This window comes from Ipomoea nil, unplaced genomic scaffold (assembly GCF_001879475.1).
Source record: "Ipomoea nil cultivar Tokyo-kokei standard unplaced genomic scaffold, Asagao_1.1 scaffold3030, whole genome shotgun sequence".
Classification (NCBI taxonomy): Eukaryota; Viridiplantae; Streptophyta; class Magnoliopsida; order Solanales; family Convolvulaceae; genus Ipomoea; species Ipomoea nil.
This window is the reverse complement of record NW_017619458.1, coordinates 5667099-5690873: the sequence shown is the minus strand read 5'-3', so window position 1 is coordinate 5690873 and position 23775 is coordinate 5667099.

The following is a 23775-nucleotide window of genomic DNA, read 5'->3' as shown; positions in this document are numbered from 1 at the left end:
GTCCTATGATTCCAAGATTCTATGTTCCTGAACTCCTAGAGTTTAAGCCTAATGTCCTAAAATTTGGTCTTAAGAGTCTAATTCTAGGGACAAACTTAGGCTCTGATACCAACTGTAACACCCCGAAATTTTGAAACTTTTTAAAACTTATATAATAAAGGTAAATTCTCATTAAATCCCAAACCAAACATAAGAGTGCGGGGTGCTATGCCACACCTGAGCTGGAGAGCTCAGATGCACATGCTAAACTAACTAAATATCTTTAAAGCAATGTCAATACATAATCATGGCACGCAGGCCGAAAGGGAACTAACTAATCTACGCTTCGGATCTCTAGCGTGCTCCGGGGTCTACTCATCTGTGCCTGAAAGCCAAATATATCTGTTCAGCGAATGATGCTGGTAACCCACTCTAACGTGTTAAAATACATTATAGGTAGATATATATATATATATATATATATATATATATATATATATATATATATATATATATATATATATATATATATATATACGAAAACCATTTTGAAGCAGGAGGATATATATACTTAGGACTCAATGTTGAAAAAATCGCTAGGCGCCTGGGGACCTGTAACACCCCGTGTTACGACCCCTAAGATCAATTAAATCATTTAATCAATTACCCGAAAGAAAGAATTAAATCACAATAATTAATTAGGAAGGCCCACCACAGTCCACGGGCCCTTATCCCTAAACCCAATCCTTAGTCCCAAAAGAAATAGAACTAGCAAGCCCATAATATTAGTTCCTAACTAGGACTCCTAAATATATAAATAGGGGACTTAAGAGGAACCTAGAAACCCCCCACAAGAATAACGCCCCACCTCCCCAAAGAACTCCAAGAATCCCCCTAGAAGAAATCAAGAAAGCAAGAAAGCTTAAAGAAAGACCCTTCATAGCCAAGGAATTAATTAAGGCTAAGAGGTAACCCATGTCTCAACAAAACCTATTTTCGTAACTATGATTTCCCCCGTAGGATTTCCCCATATTATTGTGTATTGATGATTTGTGATGTTATTATTGATGACTGATGGGATAATTCCATGGGTGATCTTGATATCGGGAGATTCTTGATAATCATGGTGTTCTTAACGATTATGTGGAGTTCTTGATAATTATATGTTGTTCTTAATAATTATATGTTGTTCTTGATAATTATATGTTGCTCTTGATAATTTTATGGCGTTCTTGATACTTATGTGTTATTTGTACCGAATCTTGTAATTAGAAGACGAATCGTATTCTTGTTGGCATAAAAGTGATTAGAACCCTAGGTTGTATCGTATGGAATTATTCTTGGTATATTGGGTGGGAATTCACATGATTGGGTGTTTATTATGTTTAGAAAAGCATGATAGGTTATGTGCCGATTGTTTCCTGATTTTGATCCGTTAATTGTCTACGTGCGTTATTAATTGCGTTTGAAAGTGTCCAAGCATGGTTTCGAGTTCCACAAAGGTTCCCGGGGCGTTTCTTGATGAAAAGAGTCAGTGGGGGGTAGGTGGGGGTAGGGGACCCGCCACCTACCCGCGGCCTCCTTAGCAACACCGGCAACGGGCAGCCGGCGGGCGGGCGGCTGCCCGGTTTTGTTACCGCCGGCGGGTGATCCCTCACCCACCGGCTACCCGCTGGTTTGCACCCCAATTGGGGATTTTGGCTTCCCCGTTTGATGTTTCCCCGACCCCCGAGGTGTCCCAACGGACTCCGTCTATCGTGCCTATGTCTAGTTTGATGTTTCGGGTACCGTTCGTAGGTTGTATGAGTCTTGTATAATGCATGCTAGTTGAATTGGTATCCCGCTAACCTAGGTGAAAGGAGTATCAACCCCTTAGCACTATTCTTAATATGTGAAGGATCACGCATAGGTTTTGTTATACGTTTTCTCCCCCTTCCCAATATGTTAATGTGGGTTGCATGTGCTTGCTACGTGTTATGTGTGCGTGCCACCCCGAGTTGGTTGAGATCAATCGGGATATACGGGCAGTCGGGTGGGCTGAGAACCATACCGGCTGTTAACCAGGCTGGTAGAGACCGGTCAGGTATATAAATATTATATAGGACTAAGTTCTACTATATGGGTAGTCGGATGGGCTGAGAACCATACCGGCTGTTAACCAGGCTGGTAGAGACCGGTCAGGTATATAAATATTATGTAGGACAAAGGTCCATCAGTCGGTTGCGATCGGCTCCTCCGTAATGTGAGACGGGGCAGGGTGCTGCGGGGCCGTGTCAGAGCTATATGCGCTGACCCTCATGTATGGGCATGCGATTGGTCCTGTGGCGCCAACAAAGTGTGCTATGTGATGAGATATGGAGGAGTTGTGTTTATGAGTATATTGGGGGATGTGACTAAGGGATTTATGCTGGGGATTGTTTATGTTGGGTTATGATTATTAATTATGCTCAGCTTTATCTGTCTTGCCTGTTGTGGATTGTATACGCTTGTTATAACTGTTGCTTGTGTCTAGCCTTATCTGTCGAGTCATTCCCGGTTTTAAAAGCTTGAGTCTCGTAGGATATATCTTCATGCTTCAAAATGGTTTTCGTATATCTATATATATCTCTATACGTATTGTATTTCATCGCGTTGGAGTGGGTTACAAGCATCTCTCGCTGAACAGATATATTTGGCTTTCAGGCACAGACGAGTAGATCACTGGAGTGCGCTAGAAGCTTGGGCGTAGCTTAGATAGTTTTCTCTTTCGGCCTGCGTGCCATGATTTAGTATTGATACTATTTGAGGATATTAGTTAGTTAGCCTGTGCACCTGAGTTCTCTAGCTCAGGTGTGGCATAGCACCCCATACTCTTGTGTTATGTTTTGGGATTTAATGAGATTTCGACTTTATTTTATAAGTTTTAAATATCCTGAAAATCTGGGGTGTTACAGTTGGTATCAGAGCCTAAGTTTGACCCTAGGATAAAACTCTTAAGACCGGACTTTAGGACAATAGGCTCGAACTCTAAGTATCTAGGAACATAAGATTCAGGAAACTTAGGACACGCGGTGAGATTGTGAAACCTAGACATAACCTCCCTTACCTGGAGAAAACTTTCCCCCATTATCACAAAGAAGGACACCAAGCCCCAATTTAACGTTCTTATAAACTTTGACCCAGGAAGACGACATCATGGCACCCAACAGAAGACAATCAAGGACTCCAGAACCCGCCGCGCACGACCCCCTAACCCAAACACTACAACAACTAACACAAGTCGCCCAAGCACTAAGCAACGTAGCTCTCCGCAGTGACAGGCCCCCACCACCTCCGTCGAACGCGAACACCGACTTCGCCCGGCAAGTCTCTAACCAGCGACCACCCACGTTCTCAGGAGAAGAGGATCCCGTGATCCTAGAGGAATGGATCCGAACCCTTGACAAAATTCTCGGGCTAGTGGAATGCCCAGAAGAACGCCGCGTGGAGATAGCCTCGTTCTACTTCGGACACGAGGCCGATCTCTGGTGGATCCACGAGGGTCCCACTTACCAACAAGAACCGGGGTTCAACTGGGAGCAGCTCAAAACGCGACTGCGAGAGCGATTCTATCCAACACACGTGAGGGCATCTATGTACGAGGAGTTTCTCCATCTAAAACAAGGGGCAGCTACCGTCATGGAATACCACAAACGATTCCTTGAACTAGCACGCTTCGCACCAGAACTAGTCCCCACCGAGGTGACTAAGATAGAAAGATTCGTATCGGGCCTCAACTTTGAAGCCCGAAAAGCACTAGTGGTAAGCAGACCTCGAACTCTCAACGAGGCTTACTCCAGTGCCGCTAATCTCTACCGAATCTAACTACTCCAACGCGGGGTTCAGGAGCAAATGCGGAAGAGGAACCCCGGAGGAGGGGCACCACCAGTAAAAAGAACAAGAAGCGACGCTAACACGAGACCCGGCAACCCGACCAACCAAAGGCCACCTCGGGAGAACAACGACGCTAGCGCCAGGGGCTTTCCTTGCCCGAAATGCAACAAGAACCATAGAGGCAAGGATTGCATGGGCAAACCCTTGTGATGCTTCAACTGCGGAGAGGAGGGACACAAGGCCTTCCTTTGCACCCAACCCCAAAGGCCACGCACTACCACCATGGGACAACATGGGGGCACCACTCATTAAGGAAACTACGGCGCTCCCGGAAAAATATTCGTCATGAGCCGCACTCAAGCTGACCTCGGGAGCGAGGACAATCTCGAGGAAGGAAACCCAACCCCAGAGGACGAGGACCACGCAGACCCCGTAGGGGAAAACCAAGAAAACGAATTCTGTCTAGGATAAGTCGGCAATTCACTTGTAATCACCTTCGTAGCGGAACTACTTACTTAGCTTAATTACCTGGTAATATTTTAAATAAAAGATTAGTTCGAAATTCGGTCCTATTCACAAGGGGGGATAGAACTAAAACTATACAAACTAACCAAGCCTCACCACTAAAAGCCGAAAATAGGGAAAATACAAGGGCCCCATCATCAAAGAGCCTAGTGTTACCAATGAGAATTGAACTCCTAACCTCCCACTTATAAAACCAAGGTCTTGACCACTAGGCTAGGAATGCTTCTTAAAACCACAAGGGGACACTTTCTTCTTAAAAGCCCTACAAGTCCCTAAACCCACAAAAATCCCCAAATCAAAAACCCTTCCTCTCCTTCTTCCACACCCTCTCTCTCTCCCTCCTCCCTTCCTTCCTCTCCCGCTCATCCGACCACCCCTACGAATCACCACCGCCAACCACCAAAACCACGCGCAGCCTAACGCCGCCACCGGCCGAACACCACCCGTCCGCCCGCGCCGCCGCCCAAACCGACCGCCCCACCGTCACCCGCGCTGCACCCAGCTGCAACCCGCTGCCACCACTGCCCAACGTCGCCACCTCGCCATCGCTCCCTCGCCGCCCTGCGTCGAAACCCGCCTAGCCGCCGTCTCCCGCGCAAAACACCGCGCCACCAGGAACCTCGCCGGAAAACATGCCGCCGTCGACTCGCCGGAAAGCCACCGGAAAAGTTCGCCGGATAAATTTCCACCAAGAGGAGCTCCACAATGCCGAAGAAGCCCCTCGAAACCCGCACCCCGGAGTGGAGCAACGCTGATTACACCGTGATCGGAGGCGAAGCCCTTGAACCTGACCAATTTTCTCCGGAATTGGTTGATATGCTTAGACACCAAGGGCTTTTAGATACATATCTCGCCATCAAGGGGGATACGTACCCCGAATTGGTGAAAGAATTCTATCAACACCTTGTAGCCACCAAACGGGGCGATAAGCTAGAAATCACCACCAAGGTCCGCGGCAAGGAAATCATACTTTCCGAAGGCCGTTTGGCCAAAGCATTTGAAATTGGCCACCACGGGTGTGTCAAACTATGACCGAAAAGGGTGGATCGATACCCAAAACATGGGGTACAAGGACTATCTCGGGTACCTACTCGGGAAAGAAGACGGATTCACCGCGGCCACACGGCCAAATAGGAAGTGGCTATCGGCGGAACAAAAGATATTGGTTATGATCGTAACCGATAGCCTCTTGCCCACGAACAATAAAAGCAAGGACGTGGGGAGTTTAGAGTTCACCTTTGCCTACTTCTTGAAACACAAAATCAAGTTCAACCTGCCGTCCCTCATGCTAAAACACATGGAGTTTTGCAAATCAAGCAACCGACTTAGCCTACCCTACGGGATGATCCTAAGTTGGATCATGGAGAAAAAGGGGGTGGACCTAAGCCACACCGAGGTCAAGACCGCAAATGGCATGGTTCTTAACGCCCAGAACCTCCGCCGCAACAACATCTACTACACCGAAGGGGGACATTACCTCACCCTCGAAGAAATTTGCCAAAAACCCGAGGAAGAGCGAAGGGAATTGGTCGACCGGTTGGACATCTCCAACAAAAAGCTCAAACGAGCCATGCAAGACTGCGGGGGTTTGGAGGGACATGAGGACCAGGAGGAGGAAGACGAACCCAACCCATCGGTGCAACCACGATCAAGAGGGAACCCAAGGGAGCAAAACGAAGGCTCGATCAATGAACGCATACTCGCACAGCTCAACCGGCAAAACCAAATCATGGAGGAAGGGTTCTCGTCCTTGATCCGTACGACACGCGCACTAGATCAGAGGGTGGCAGCCATCGAGGCCACCTTGGGCTCTCGCGGGGCATCCAGCTCAGGAGCAGGAGACCGATGTAGACCTAAAATCCTTCTATCACAACCCCACCAGAAATCCAGTCTACCCCAGCTAAGGCAAAACGTGGGGCCACATTCCCAGCCGGGAGGCCAAGATGCAGGATGCCTGGGGGTGAAAGAGTGGATTAACACACCGGGCTTCGGGGACGAAGCCCCTCATAAGGGGGGAGAGTGTAACACCCCGTGTTACGACCCCTAAGATCAATTAAATCATTTAATCAATTACCAAAAAGAAAAAATTAAATCACAATAATTAATTAGGAAGGCCCACCATAGTCCACGGGCCCTTATCCCTAAACCCAATCCTTAGTCCCAAAAGAAATAGAACTAGCAAGCCCATAATATTAGTTCCTAACTAGGACTCCTAAATATATAAATAGGGGACTTAAGAGGCACCTAGAAACCCCCCCACAAGAATAACGCCCCACCTCCCCAAAGAGCTCCAAGAATCCCCCTAGAAGAAATCAAGAAAGCAAGAAAGCTTAAAGAAAGACCCTTCATAGCCAAGGAATTAATTAAGGCTAAGAGGTAACCCATGTCTCAACAAAACCTATTTTCGTAACTATGATTTCCCCCGTAGGATTTCCCCATATTATTGTGTATTGATGATTTGTGATGTTATTATTGATGACTGATGGGATAATTCCATGGGTGATCTTGATATCGGGAGATTCTTGGTAATCATGGTGTTCTTAACGATTACGTGGAGTTCTTGATAATTATATGTTGTTCTTGATAATTATATGTTGTTCTTGATAATTATATGTTGCTCTTGATAATTGTATGGCATTCTTGATACTTATGTGTTATTTGTACCGAATCTTGTAATTAGAAGACGAATCGTATTCTTGTTGGCATAAAAGTGATTAGAACCCTAGGTTGTATCGTATGGAATTATTCTTGGTATATTGGGTGGGAATTCGCATGATTGGGTGTTTATTATGTTTAGAAAAGCACGATAGGTTATGTGCCGATTGTTTCCTGATTTTGATCCGTTAATTGTCTACGTGCGTTATTAATTGCGTTTGAAAGTGTCCAAGCATGGTTTCGGGTTCCCAAAGGTTCCCGGGGCGTTTCTTGATGAAAAGAGTCAGTGGGGGGTAGGTGGGGGTAGGGGACCCGCCACCTACCCGCGGCCTCCTTGGCAACACCGGCAACGGGCAGCCGGCGGGTGGGCGGCTGCCCGGTTTTGTTACCGCCGGCGGGTGATCCCTCACCCACCGGCTACCCGCTGGTTTGCACCCCAATTGGGGATTTTGGCTTCCCCGTTTGATGTTTCCCCAACCCCCGAGGTGTCCCAACGGACTCCGTCTATCGTGCCTATGTCTAGTTTGATGTTTTGGGTACCGTTCGTAGGTTGTATGAGTCTTGTATATTGCATGCTAATTGAATTAGTATCCCGCTAACCTAGGTCAAAGGAGTATGAACCCCTTAGGACTATTCTTAATATGTGAAGGATCACGCATAGGTTTTGTTATACGTTTTCTCCCCCTTCCCAATATGTTAATGTGGGTTGCATGTGCTTGCTACGTGTTATGTGTGCGTGCCACCCAAAGTTGGTTGAGATCAATCGGGCTATACGGGCAGTCGGGTGGGCTGAGAACCATACCGGCTGTTAACCAGGCTGGTAGAGACCGGTCAGGTATATAAATATTATATAGGACTAAGTTCCACTATACGGGCAGTCGGATGGGCTGAGAACCATACCGGCTGTTAACCAGGCTGGTAGAGACCGGTCAGGTATATAAATATTATATAGGACAAAGGTCCACTATACGGGCAGTTGAATGGGCTGAGAACCATCCCAACTGTTAACCAGGCTGGTCAAGACCGGTCAGGTATATAAATATTATGTAGGAAAAAGGTCCATCAGTCGGTTGCGATCGGCTCCTCCGTAATGTGAGACGGGGCAGGGTGCTGCGGGGCCGTGTCAGAGCTATATGCGCTGACCCTCATGTATGGGCATGCGATTGGTCCTGTGGCGCCAACAAAGTGTGCTATGTGATGAGATATGGAGGATTTGTGTTTATGAGTATATTGGGGGATGTGACTAAGGGATTTATGCTGGGGATTGTTTATGTTGGGTTATGATTATTAATTATGCTCAGCTTTATTTGTCTTGCCTGTTGTGGATTGTATACGCTTGTTATAATTGTTGCTTGTGTCTAGCCTTATCTGTCGAGTCATTCCCGGTTTTAAAAGCTAGAGTCTCGTAGGATATATCTTCATGCTTCAAAATGGTTTTCGTATATCTATATATATCTCTATACGTATTGTATTTCATCGCGTTGGAGTGGGTTACCAGCATCTCTCGCTGAACAGATATATTTGGCTTTCAGGCACAGACGAGTAGATCACTGGAGTGCGCTAGAAGCTTGGGCGTAGCTTAGATAGTTTTCCCTTTCGGCCTGCGTGCCATGATTTAGTATTGATACTATTTGAGGATATTAGTTAGTTAGCCTGTGCACCTGAGTTCTCTAGCTCAGGTGTGGCATAGCACCCCATACTCTTGTGTTATGTTTTGGGATTTAATGAGATTTCGCCTTTATTTTATAAGTTTTAAATATCCTGAAAATCTGGGGTGTTACAGGACCGCCTAGAGCGCCTAGGCGGGCGCCTAGAACGCCTAGCCGGGCGCCTAGCCGGGCGCCTAGACCACCTAGGAAGCCGGGCGCATAACGCCTAGGCGCGATTTTTGCAACTGTGCTTAGGAGACTCTAGTTTTAAAACCAGGAATAGACTCGACAGGTATAGATAAGCACATTAAACAATGATAAACAGTTATATAGAGATAATACCATAAAGAATCATGTATATAAGGTCACAGTTCACTTTCAAATCATTCACATCATCATTCAAGTCACACAAGCACACTTTTGTGGCACCACGAGACCAATCGCATGCCCCGCACATGAGGGTTAGCGCTTATAGCTCTAACACGGCCCCACAGCACCCTACCTCATTCCGCAGCATGAAGGGGTTGATCACAACCAACCGTATAGACCGTCGATAGTTCGACGGTGGATCACAGCCCTACACACCGCTGACGCGCTCAGTCGGTGGACTATGATCCTCTTTTGGGGACTGCGACCCTACACACCGTTGACGAGCACAGTCGGTGGATCGTAGCTGATCAAGGCCCTACACACCGCCTGAGGAACTCATTCGGTGGGCGATGATCCTCGGAGACTACGACCCTACACACCGCTGGCACATCACTCGATGGATCGTAGCCGACCATAGCCCTACACACCGCCTGATTACTCATTCGGTGGACTATGGCCTTCCTCGGGCTAGTGGCCCTACACACCGCTGGCACGTCCAGTCGGTGGACCATAGCACACGAGGCCCAGGTGGACTGCAGCCCAAGAAGTGAATCACTGACCGCAGCCAGGAGAATGAATCGCAGCTCTGGAATAACCAATTTGATCGCAACCAAATTGGGGTATCATGCATCACATAACACATAGTATCACATAATAGCACATTGGGAAGGGGGAAAACGTATAGATAAACTTATGCGTGACTATCCACATACTAAGAATAGTCTTAAAGGGTTCATACATCTTCCTCATAGGCCAACGGGTTACCGATACAACTAGCATGGAATAAACGAGACTCTTTTATCCTATGAACGGTACCCAAAACATCAAACTAGACTCACGCACGACAAACGGAGTCCGTTGAGACACCACGGGGGTTGGGGAACATCAAACGGGGAAGCCAAAGTGCCGGAGTGGGAAACGACCAGCGGGTAGCCGGTGGGTAGAAGGCCACCCGCCGGCGACAGATTTTTCGGGCAGCGGGCAGTCGCCAGCCCGCCGGCTGCCCGCTGCCGGTGGTGTTTCTTTGGGCAGCGGGTAGGTGGCGGGTCCCCCTACCCCCACCTACCCCCCACTGACTCTTTATCAAATTAAACGTCCCGGGATCCTCTGTGGAACCCGAAACCATGTTGAGACACTTTTAAACGCAAATAACGACACCATGTAGGCAATCAACGGATCAAAAGCAACAATCACGTAGAACACAACCTATTATGACTTCTAAACATAATCAACACTCGAACATGTGACTTCCCACCCAAATATACCAAGAAAATCCCAATACGAAATTCATGATTCAACCTAGGGCTCTAATCATATTTAATTTAACAAAATCATAGTTTATCTTTAAAATCAAGAAATATCAAGACTTATCAAGAATATCACACAATTATCAAGATCCTCTCACCATCATCAAGATTATCAAGATCACACATAAAATCATCTCATCAATCATCAAGATCACATCACAATCATTATATCAAGACACAAGCATATAGAGGCCAAAGAAGGGGATTATAGCAAGGAAAATAGGTTTTGTTGAGACATGGGTTACCTTTTAGCCTTAATTAAATTCCTTGGCTATGAAGGATCTTTCTTTAAGATTTCTTCTTTCTTGATTTCTCCTATGGGAATTCTTGGAATTTCTTGTGTGGTGGAAGTTATTGTGGTGTGAGTTCTATGTGCCTCCTATGTCCCTATTTATATATCTAAGAGTCCCAATTTGGGTCTAAATGGTATGGGTTTGCTAATTTTATTTCCTATAGGACTAAGGGATTGGTTTTAGGGATAAGGGTCCATGGACTATGGTGGACTCCTTTTTAGCTAATTAATGGATTTTAATTCTCTTTTTAGGGTAAGTATTTAATTAATTAGTTTAGTTTAGGGGTCGTAACACGGGGTGTTACACGCAAAGTTGAAGTATCCAAAAACACAAGTAAAATAAAAGTAAAAATGGGTCAAATTACCCAAGAGTTGGTTGCTCGGTACAAAGGGACCGAGCTCCCCGATCGTCACATGTTCTCGTTAATACAAAAAGAAATAGAGATTTAGGGGAGGGTCATGCGCACGGGGCATCGGATCTGGCCGTATCTTTTGGAACAAAGCCTTGCCGTTCAGACTACCCTTCCTTCGCCGATTCGGGATCTGCGGTCGCTGATGCTGGGTCGGTGTATGGCGCAAGACCGGGGTCGGGGATATCATCCGGGAGGTTGGCTAGAACCGTTTTAAGGTCGTCACCTTCAAAGACCTCCTCCTTAATGGTATGGGCTTCCTTCCTCATGGCCCGTTGCCCGGAGGCGTAGGCCCAGTGACCAATTGCCCACACCAGGTCCTCACTGAGCTTCTTCTTCATAAAGGCTCGGAAGAATTCTTCAGCAGACACCACATCACGGCAAAGGAAAGTGGCCAGACCGTCCATGTTCCCCAGACAGTTCTTCATTTCATCAGCCTCTTTCCGAGCGACTCGAGCCTCCTTCTCGACCGTTGCCCATCCCTCTTTGGCAGCCCAGAGCTCCTTTTTCACATCGACAATCTCTTGATCCCGCCTGTAACACCCCGTGTTACGGCCTTCAATCCCGGATTAATTATTTAATTAATCCCGTTAATAATAATTAAATATGATTTAATTATGTTAGGTTCACCTTTAATTAATTAGTAAGGTCCACCATGAACCGTGGACCCTTGCCCGAATAAGAGTCTTAAGCCTGTTAGGAATAATGGAAGTAGGCCTTTTACTATTCAGATTATGATTAGGATCCTCTTTAATAAATATGGTCCACTATGGACCGTGGACCATTATCCCTAAAACAAACCCTAGCCCTATAAGGAATAGAATTAGTAAACGCATACCATTCAGGCCCTAACTAGGAGTCTTAAATATATAAATAGGGAACTTAGGAGGCACCTAGAATCCCCACCACAATAATCTCACACCACCCAAAGAGTTCCAAGAATCCCCTTAGGAGAAATCAAGAAATCAAGAAAGCTTAAAGAAAGATCCTTCATAGCCAAGGAATTAATTAAGGCTAAGAGGTAACCCATGTCTCAAAAAAACCTATTTTCATAGCTATGATTCCCCCTTAGGGTTTCCCCATATTATTGTGTATTAATGGTTTGTGATGATTATTATTGATGATTGATATGATGATCCCATGAGGGATCTTGATAATCTTGATATTGGGAGATTCTTGATGATTATATGGAGTTCTTGATGATTATGTGTTGTTCTTGATAATTCTGTGATGCTCTTGATGTTTATGTGTTATTCTTACCGAATCTTGCAATTAGAAGACGAACTGTATTCTTGTTGATATAAAAGTGATTAGAACCCTAGGTTGTATCGTATGATCTTATTCTTGGATTATCGGGTGGGGAAATCGCATGTTTGGGTGTTGATTATATTTAGAAAAGCATGATAGGTTATGTGCCGTTCGTTTCTTGTATTTGATTCGTTAACTGTCTACGTGTTGTCGTTAATTGCGTTGTAAAGTGTCTAAGCATGGTTTCGGGTTCCACAACGGTTCCCGGGGCGTAAAGTGTGTGAAAAGAGTCAGTGGGGGGTAGGTGGGGGGTAGGGGACCCGCCACCCACCCACGGCCGAGAAACACCTTTCCGGCAGCGGGCAGCCGGCGGGCGGGCAGCTGCCCGCCGGCGACCCGCTGCCCGGAACAGTAATGTCCGGCGGGTGGACCCCACCCACCGGCTACCCGCTGGAAAATTATCCCCCTCGGGATCTCGGCTTCCCCGTTTGATGTTCCCCCGTTCCACGTGGTGTCCCAACGGACCCCGTTTATCGTGTCTATGTCTAGTTTGATATTTCGGGTACCGTTCGTAGGTTTATGAGTCTATTATATTGCATGCTAGTTGAATTGGTATCCCGTTGACCTAGGTGGAAAAAGTATGAACCCCTTAGGACTATTCTTAGTATGTGAAGGATCACGCATAGGTTTTGTTATACGCCTTATCCCCCTTCCCAATGTGTAATGTGGGTTGCATGTGCTTGCTATGTGTTATGTGTGTGTTACCCCAATTCGGTTGCGATCGGATTGGTTATCCTGAGCTGCGGTTCAGAAGCTGGCTGCGGTCAGATTGATTCTCTTGGGCTACGGTCCACCGTTTGGTTGCGATCAAACGTTTCTATATGAGCTGTGGTTCATCCTTTTCCTGGCTGCGGTCAGATGACATTCTCTTGGGCTGCGGTCCACTGTTTGGTTGCGATCAAACACTATGATGAGCTGCGGTTCATCGGTCGGTTGCGATCGACCCCTCCGTGTTGCGATACGGGGCAGGGTGCTGCGGGGCCGTGTCAGAGCTATATGCGCTGACCCTCATGTATGGGCGTGCGATTGGTCCTGTGGCACCAACAAAGTGTGCTATGTGTTGTGATATGGATGAGTTGTGATTACAAGTGTCTTGGGGGGGATGTGACTATGGGATTTATGTTGGGGATTGTTTATGTTGGGTTGTGATTATTGTTTATGCTTTGCCTTATCTGCCTTATCTGTTGTGAACTGCATATGCTTGTTATAACTGTTGCTTGTGTCTGGCCTTATCTGTCGAGTCATTCCCGGTTTTAAAACTAGAGTTCGTAGGATATATCTTCATGCTTAAAATGGTTTTCGTATATCTATATATATCTCTATATGTATTGTATTTCAACGCGTTGGAGTGGGTTACCAGCATCTCTCGCTGAACAGATATATTTGGCTTTCTGGCAGAAGATTAAGTCACTGGAGCGCGCTAGAACTTGGAGTGTAGAAGTAGATAGTCTCCCTTTCGGCCTGCGTGCCACGTTTATGTAATCACACTTCGAGGATATTAGTTAGTTAGCCTGTGCACTTGGGTTCTCTAGCCCAGGTGTGGCATAGCACCCCGAACGCTTGTATTATATCTTGGGATTTAATAAGATTCTACCTTTATTATAAGTTTTAAAAAGTCTTGAAAATCTGGGGTGTTACAGTTGGTATCAGAGCCTAAGTTTGACCCTAGGATAAGACTCTTAAGACCGGACTTTAGGACACTAGGCTTGAACTCTAGGTTCTTAGGAACATAGGATTCAGGAATCTTAGGACGTGCAGTGAGATTGTGAAACCTACACATAACCTCCCCTCACTTCATCCCTCTCTAACTTAAAGGAACCTCCCCCTTCGCTTACCACACCAGGTAAGGGTGCGAATAGATAAGTTTACTTCCACAACTGGGTAACATACACTTACCCGATAAATCGCCTCGTCCTAACTCCCGTCAAAAGACTTGACAAGGACCATGACCAAAGAAAAGGAAGATTTGGAAGAGGCGGTGAAAAGACGTTGCATCAAGACGTCAGGACTGCTAAAAGGAACGGACTGCAATACTCACCAACCCAGGGTTAACCACGATAACCCCTGATTCAGACAAATGGCATGCACCTTCCGACAAGTTGCTTTATCTCGGCAAACCCGGGTTGCGGCTACAACAAACAGGAAGGAGAACTAGGACACCGATTAAAGTAGCGAATGAACGACACCATTAGTTAAATCCTTGGGCGCAAGGTAAGTATATCGCGACACCTTCCGACCCCACCACCCCAGTTTAAAATATCATCCGCCCTGAAACCCCAGCATCTTGATACCCCTATTTGTTGAAAACTCCCACCCCGAATCCTTAATTACCTTAAGAGCAAATTCACAACCGTCATGACCTTGCTCACCCTTTGTTGCGCCTAACCCAAACCCTCGGAAACCCTAAATTGTTATGAGCATTGGAATCATCGCCCTTACTCTAAGTTCATATCCCCACTCCGTTTGGAAACCCTGTTAAAAACCGTAGAGCAGCATAAAGCCCTTACCCTGCCCAGGGGCGTGAAGAACCAACATTCATCGATTCAATATTAAAATAAGTTGTTAGATAGGAATCGGCGAAGTAGGTGGAAGTTACGAATACGTATCATCCCACCCTTGCACGAAAACCGTGAAGGCTTTATGAGAAACCATAGCCGGTACGTACGCCACCGAAGAACGCCATGCGTTGACAAGAGCGGGCAAACAAATACGTTCAATGTGTCAGGGGCCCTCGCTACAGAAAACATCGTCAAATAGGTGCAACAGGCCGAACCTCAAGGAGGATATAAAGCCTTGCTAAGAATTTCATCCACCAAGGAAGGGATGAAACCCAATAGAACAAGAAAGACTAACCCGAAACCCCCCTTGACCCTTAAGAACCCTCGGCAAGGATTAGGAGTCAAGACCTAGGGATTTGACCCACTAACCGACTGGGTCCAGACTTCTGGACATCCGAGGGGAACGTACACGGAAACCATCACGAGAATACCCCTGGAAGCCATAGAGACGAAGGGGACTTCGACACGGGAAGAGAAGATCAAACGAAAATCTTAGAATCAAACGAAGCCAAGGAAAAGGGATCACCAGTTCAACTGTACGCCTCAACCAAGCCCCAAACAGGCATAATCACTCGAAGCCAAGAGTCCTTAGCCCCTTTCCCTCCCCTTGCCAATCAAGTACCATTTCGTTAAAGAATCTGTCCTACCACTCCAAACCTCGCTCTTGATCCCTCATTACAAACAAACCCGTACAAGGTAGCAACCTTCCTTCCTGTATTACGACCTTGGAGACATCGACCCTATCCGCCCCTCGACTTTGAAACCTAGCCCTTGCACTTCTTACACCCCTTAACCCAGACCAAGAAAACATAGATATATATATATATATATATATATATATATATATATATATATATATATATATATATATATATATATATATATATATATATATATATATATATATGTGTGTATGTATGTATATCTACCTCTAGAACTCGTGCTTAAGAATCAATAAACATTGTACGATGGGTCATCCTATGTATCCAAGTCCCTTTTATTGTGCACAAGGGCATGGGACTTGTCAGGACATGAATCTGTGCATTTTTGGGGTCTTTCCCGAAGGAATTGACTCTTCCTAGTCACTTTCCCGCGGGTCCCCAATGGGTCCTTGACGGGACCTTGGCGGGTCCTTGGCAGGCGGACGACCGCCCACCTCGCGCCCACTGGTACAATGTGCTGATTTCTTAACCCCTCATTTTATTGATTTGTGGCGCACTTGTGTGCCTCGATTTATGAATGTGAGTCTTGGGTAAGGAACCATGGACCACCCAAACATAGTGTCCTACGTAAAAGACCTTGACGCACGAGACACCATCGGGAAATCACAATCAATTACAATGCACGAGTAATTGAAGTTGGGTCCTACGACACAACCGACTAGGGATGTTTGGCGTAAAGGATTGCGCAAACCAAGGAGGAGAGATGGGAACTCGTGCTAAGAACCCACGAAAACCTTAAAAGTCAAAATGCTAAGGGTGGACCGGGACTCCTCCAAACCATGGACATCGTTCGAGCAAATCAGAGGACTCCTTACAAGTTGTATGGAATCAAGAACTACGTAGTCCATGGTGCTAAGCAAAAGGGTGAAGAGCACATTCGCGCCAAGACTTCAAGGGTCATTAAGGACCCACAAGGAAATGAGGCGACTCGTAAAGTCGCCGAGTCATCCCACAACGAGATTTGGTAACCGACTGCGCTTTAAAAAGAAAAAGGGCACGCAAGGACACCTTCAGCATTAAAAATAACACAAAAAGGGCACAACAATGTCGAACCTCGGGTAAGACATGAAGTCTTACTAAGAATTTCATCCACTAAAGAGAAGATGAAATTCAATAAGAAAAGAAATTCAGCCCAAAGTCCATCGACTCCCAAGAGACTTTGGGAAGAATTTGGGAAGTGCGCCCTAAGAGATTGGCTTGGTTGACTCAACTTGGTCAAGACCTTGGGCGCATTAAAGAAGTAAGTGTTGAATCACCACGGGAAATTCCCTCAAGAAAGAAGAGAAGGATGAAACCTTAGCCTGGGAACCAAGGTTTAACAAGGATCTTAAAGTCAAGCAAGTACCAACACCAAGGAAGGAGGATCATCAGCTCGTCGACGCATCGTGATCAAAGCATCTAACCAGATTATTCACTTGGGATCGAGAAACCTTAACCCATCCTAGCCGAATTCCTTTCCCTCCCTCGGAAAATCGGCCCCCTACTTATTTCAAAACCCTTTCTACCCTTCAGACCCCATTCTTAATCCCATGTTTTAATGATTCCATACAAGTGACAACCTCACAACCTAAGTTGCAACCTTGAAAACTTGATCCTAATTCCTGAATTCACCGTGCTCTCAAGTTTGAAACCCACTCTCTTGGCCCTGTAAACCTAATCGTCCCCAAAAACCCAACACGCATAGGCGTACAAGTATACAATTTCCCCGTGGAATACCTTCTCTATAGGACCACGGTTCTACTCTTGACTCGTTAACCCTGCAATGATTTCCAAGCTTCGGGGACGAAGCTTCTCGTAAGGGGGGGAGAGTGTAACACCCCGTGTTACGGCCTTCAATCCCGGATTAATTATTTAATTAATCCCGTTAATAATAATTAAAGATGATTTAATTATGTTAGGTTCACCTTTAATTAATTAGTAAGGTCAACCATGAACCGTGGACCCTTGCCCGAATAAGAGTCTTAAGCCTGTTAGGAATAATGGAAGTAGGCCTTTTACTATTCAGATTATGATTAGGATCCTCTTTAATTAATATGGTCCACTATGGACCGTGGACCATTATCCCTAAAACAAACCCTAGCCCTATAAGGAATAGAATTAGTAAACGCATACCATTCAGGCCCTAACTAGGAGTCTTAAATATATAAATAGGAAACTTAGGAGGCACCTAGAATCCCACCACAATAATCTCTCACCACCCAAAGAGTTCCAAGAATCCCCTTAGGAGAAATCAAGAAATCAAGAAAGCTTAAAGAAAGATCCTTCATAGCCAAGGAATTAATTGTGATGATTATTATTGATGATTGATATGATGATCCCATGAGGAATCTTGATAATCTTGATATTGGGAGATTCTTGATGATTATATGGAGTTCTTGATGATTATGTGTTGTTCTTGATAATTGTGTGATGCTCTTGATGTTTATGTGTTATTCTTACCGAATCTTGCAATTAGAAGACGAACACGTATTCTTGTTGATATAAAAGTGATTAGAACCCTAGGTTGTATCGTATGATCTTATTCTTGGATTATCGGGTGGGGAAATCGCATGTTTGGGTGTTGATTATATTTAGAAAAGCATGATAGGTTATGTGCCGTTCGTTAATTGTCTACGTGTTGTCGTTAATTGCGTTGTAAAGTGTCTAAGCATGGTTTCGGGTTCCACAACGGTTCCCGGGGCGTAAAGTGTGTGAAAAGAGTCAGTGGGGGTAGGTGGGGGGTAGGGGACCCGCCACCCACCCACGGCCGAGAAACACCTTTCCGGCAGCGGGCAGCCGGCGGGCGGGCAGCTGCCCGCCGGCGACCCGCTGCCCGGAACAGTAATGTCCGGCGGGTGGCCCCCCACCCACCGGCTACCCGCTGGAAAATTATCCCCCTCGGGATCTCGGCTTCCCCGTTTGATGTTCCCCCGTTCCCCGTGGTGTCTCAACGGACCCCGTTTATCGTGCCTATGTCTAGTTTGATATTTCGGGTACCGTTCGTATGTTTATGAGTCTATTATATTGCATGCTAGTTGAATTGGTATCCCGTTGACCTCGGTGGAAAAAGTATGAACCCCTTAGGACTATTCTTAGTATGTGAAGGATCACGCATAGGTTTTGTTATACGCCTTATCCCCCTTCCCAATGTGTAATGTGGGTTGCATGTGCTTGCTATGTGTTATGTGTGTGTGTTACCCCAATTCGGTTGCGATCGGATTGGTTATCCTGAGCTGCGGTTTAGAAGCTGGCTGCGGTCAGATTGATTCTCTTGGGCTACGGTCCACCGTTTGGTTGCGATCAAACGTTTCTATATGAGCTGTGGTTCATCCTTTTCCTGGCTGCGGTCAGATGACATTCTCTTGGGCTGCGGTCCACTGTTTGGTTGCGATCAAACACTATGATGAGCTGCGGTTCATCGGTCGGTTGCGATCGACCCCTCCGTGTTGCGATACGGGGCAGGGTGCTGCGGGGCCGTGTCAGAGCTATATGCGCTGACCCTCATGTATGGGCGTGCGATTGGTCCTGTGGCGCCAACAAACTGTGTATGTGTTGTGATATGGATGAGTTGTGATTACAAGTGTCTTGGGGGGGATGTGACTATGGGATTTATGTTGGGGATTGTTTATGTTGGGTTGTGATTATTGTTTATGCTTTGCCTTATCTGCCTTATCTGTTGTGAACTGCATATGCTTGTTATAACTGTTGCTTGTGTCTGGCCTTATCTGTCGAGTCATTCCCGGTTTTAAAACTAGAGTTCGTAGGATATATCTTCATGCTCAAAATGGTTTTCGTATATCTATATATATCTCTATATGTATTGTATTTCAACGCGTTGGAGTGGGTTACCAGCATCTCTCGCTGAACAGATATATTTGGCTTTCTGGCAGAAGATTAAGTCACTGGAGCGCGCTAGAACTTGGAGTGTAGAAGTAGATAGTCTCCCTTTCGGCCTGCGTGCCACGTTTATGTAATCACACTTCGAGGATATTTGTTAGTTAGCCTGTGCACTTGGGTTCTCTAGCTCAGGTGTGGCATAGCACCCCGAACGCTTGTATTATATCTTGGGATTTAATAAGATTCTACCTTTATTATAAGTTTTAAAAAGTCTTGAAAATCTGGGGTGTTACACCACCGGCCAAGTACTTGTTTCAGTGCTTCCGCCTCATTAGCCATTAGGGCCCGAAAATGAAAGCCGGTGAGTACGAGGGTCAGCTGCAAAATAATAAAAAGTGAGTGCGTAGCCGACCAGGTCAAGTTTGAGCTAAATTTTTTCGAAAGGAAACCAGAGCAAACTTCAATCAAATCATGCGCTCAGCGCTCGGCAATCTGGTTGGGCGTCGAACCCCTCATATCGTCCTCCCCGCTAGATAAGGCTGCTATTAAAGGAGTCTCGGGCGGAGGGTTCTGCCGGCGGCGTCGTTTGAGGGAGACCAGTTTCTCCACGTCACTTCCGGCCGCTTTCTCTTTGCCCTTCTTGCTGGGGGCTCGAATGGTTTGCAAATCGACCGCCGAACCCAGGGATAGAGCCACCTCTGCAATGGTCACCGAGTCCACAAGAGGTCGACTGACCAGAACGGCTAAGTCACCTGACTCTTGAGCAGAGGCTATTTGTGCGCCGGCAGCTTTTCCCCAAAGCCACGGGAACCGCGAGCCGTGCCGGACGGAGCAGTTGGAAAGCCTCGAGCGGGTCCCATACCTGCAAAGACAAGCAAACGAGCAGCATTAGTCGACAGGCAGTTAGTGTAATAGGACCTGAAAGTACGGTGAGAGTAAACCTACATCGGTCGGCTCAGCCGGAGGCGGAGACACGGTTATCGTAACGGCGATAGGCTGCAGCGTGTATTTTAGCTTCAAGTCATATCGGGGAGGTTGTAACACCCCCCAAAAAACACAAGGCCCAATTGAAGCCCTAACACAAGCAGATTAACAACAAAACTAGCACAGCGGAAGATAAACGGAAACTTGATAAAAGAAATCCAAAAAGGGGTGTTATGCCACGTATACCACACTAGGTAACGCTAAGGCAACAATCTGCAAGTGTATAATACTATCCCAATACATCAATCTAAAACAGTCTAAAAACATTGGCGCACAGGCCACAAAAACACAAAGGTGCTAAGCTACCACGCTCTAGACATCGCTCTCGTCTAAACATCACCTGAAAGATACAAAGATAAACATTGGGACGACGCCCGGTCAGCGAATAATGCTGGTAACCCACCAATACCGTTAAGTATCATAAATAGATAGATATAAGATATAAAAACCATTTTCGAAACGGAATACATATATATAAGTCAAAAGCCAAGATCACCAGTCAACACAAGACTCATCACTCTCAAGACCACACGGGAACACATCCCAAACCACAAAGGTTAACCACACACAAGGATAAAGACTCACCCAACGGCAACACATGCCAAAACAACGCAAGCCCCCGTGACTACATACGTCACGAGAGAAGATCACACAACGCCGGCTTTACAAGCCCTCGCAACATCACCCATCGCGAGTTGGTATGCCTTCCTTATGCCCTGTTCCAACCTTATGGCTACCCCCAACCTTGTATCTTCTTTCCAACCATTACCTCCACGATCCCCTGTATAGCCAAGTCCAACCTTATTCCGCCAGGACCGTCGTCCCCCACCTATAACCACTAACGAACCACCACCAATCACGGCAACACATGCCCGGATAACACATGTTATCCCCCAATCACGTCGATGAATAACACAAGTTATCATCAACCAAACGGAAGGTACAGACCACACACACGCTAGCATTAAGACAACAAACTAAAGATTGACTAGTCAAATACTAGTCCTTGAGTATTAAAAATCAGGATTTTAGGAATCAATTCCTCAAAAGAATTAGAATTAATTACTCAATTAATTCATGGATTGGAGTGTGGATTTTTGGGGTGTCACATCCTCTCCCCCTTCAAAGAAGTTTCGTCCCTGAAACTTGGGTACAACGAATTAAAAGCAAATGGTAACAAGGAAACGAAATTGTGACAAGAAATTTCAAGAACAACCCTTTTGGTCAAAACTCCAAAAGTACTCACAAGGGTTCCAAAGCAAAGAAGAAGACATTACGAATTCAAGGATTGGTCAAGAGTTAAAAGAACGGATAGATTGAGCATCAAGAACTCTAACCTCAACTCAACCACCAACTTCTAGACAACAACCAAGAACTCAACAACTAACTCCAAACACCAACTAACACACTAGCTAAACAACAAGGCAACAAGCAAAACAAGCAAGCACACAAAGCACACAACAACCTAACAGCAAGCTAACAACGGCCAAGAAAGAAACAACAAGAAAGAAGCGAACGGGGTTACCGCAACACAAACTAGAACTCCTCACTCTCCGACTCCTCGGCCTCTTCAGACTCTTCCTCGTCTTCGTCTCTGTGGCTAGAACTGGCTTCAAACTGGTCCAGCCTCTGATGCACTGCGACGAACTGCGCCTTCACAAACGCAAAGCCCTCGGCGATCAAACTGTTCTGCTGACGAAGCAAAGAGACGACGTCCTGCTCTCTCTTGGTGCAAGCTTCCTTCCTTCTCCGGCTTTCCTCACTGTCTGATTCACTTACTTCAGCTTCGGCAGTCTCCGATGCTCCTACTTCTTCTTCTTGATCCGCTTCCACCTCAACTTCTTCGTCACCACCCAAACTCTGGACTGCAAGGCTCAACTTCCCAGCATGGACTCCAAGCTCGGCAGCTAACTCTGCCCGTTTAACAAGTGCTTTCCTTGCAACCTCTTCAAGCATGATGTACTCACCACTATCCAACTGAAACAGATTACAACTCCGGAGATTGGCAGTATCCAACACCATCTTTCCCACAGCCTTCGGGAGACAGCCATCCACACTAACACCTTTCTTAACCAAGATCCAACTCAGCACCATTCCATACGGCAAGCTCTTCCAGTTGTGATCCCGGCAAAACACCATGTGTTGCATCATCAAAGCAAGCAGATTGAACTTAACCATATTCTTCAGACAGAAAGCAAAGGTGCATTCCAACTTACCCAACAAACTGCTCTTGTTGTTATTAGGCAACAAACAATCTGACACCAACATCACCAAGATCCTTTTTTCCGCAGACAACCACTTCTTTTCCGGCCTCGAAGCTTGAGTGAAACCACTCGCACGACCAAACAGATAGCTCAAATAGTCACGGTACCCCATGGTATCCGTACTAATCCAAGAATGACCACTGTACTGAGCCACTCCGGTAGTAGACAAACTCAACAACTGAGCCAACCTCTTCTCAAACAACACAACTTTCACACCTCTCACCTTAGAGGTGATCTCAAGCCTTTCACCTTCCTTCGTCACAACCATGTGACGGTAAAACTCTTTCACCAAACTCGGGTAAGTCTCGGCCCTTATGGCGAGAAACCCATCCAACAAACCTTGAAACTTAAGCAAATCCAACAAGGAACTTGAAAAAGATTCCGGATCAAAAGCTTTACCTTCAAGCACAAGGTAGTGGGCATCCACCCATTCCGCTTTCCTAGCCAAACTTGACCTTCTAGGCATGACTGAAGATGATCCAAAGCTCAACCAAAAGAACCCAAGGCTCTCCTCCTCCTCTACTCACTCTCGTGGCTCTCTCTCTCTCTCTCTCTCTCTCTCTCTCTCTCTCTCTCTCTCTCTCTCGCGGCGACGGCGACGCGACGGCTCCGACTACGAGGCGGCGAACGGCGGCGAGGCGGCGGTTTGGCGACGACGAGGGGCAGGTTGGTGGTGGCGGGTTGCGAAAGGAGTGAAGGGGTGGGGTAGTGCTGGGTGGTTCATGGGTAGGGAAGGAAAGAAAGAGAAAGGGAATTTGGGGAAATTAGGGATTTGGGTGAAATTGGGGAAAAAGATGATTAAATTTGAGGATTTTGAACAAAGTGGGAATTTAAGGTTTAGGTGGAATTAAAATAGGTTAAGTTTTAAGAAAGGCAATTGGTTCAAGTGGTTTAGAGGTTGGATTGACAAAAATTAGGCTCGGGTTCAAAACTCCAAGGTTACATTTAAACATTAGGCTTGGATTTTAAGCTACACAAGGAGAGGTTTTTGGTATGGATTTGCTATTTTCCAAATCAAAGAATACTTGGAAAAATTTTAGGAAATGCCCAAGGAATTGTTGCAAGAGCAACCAAGTACAAGGGTG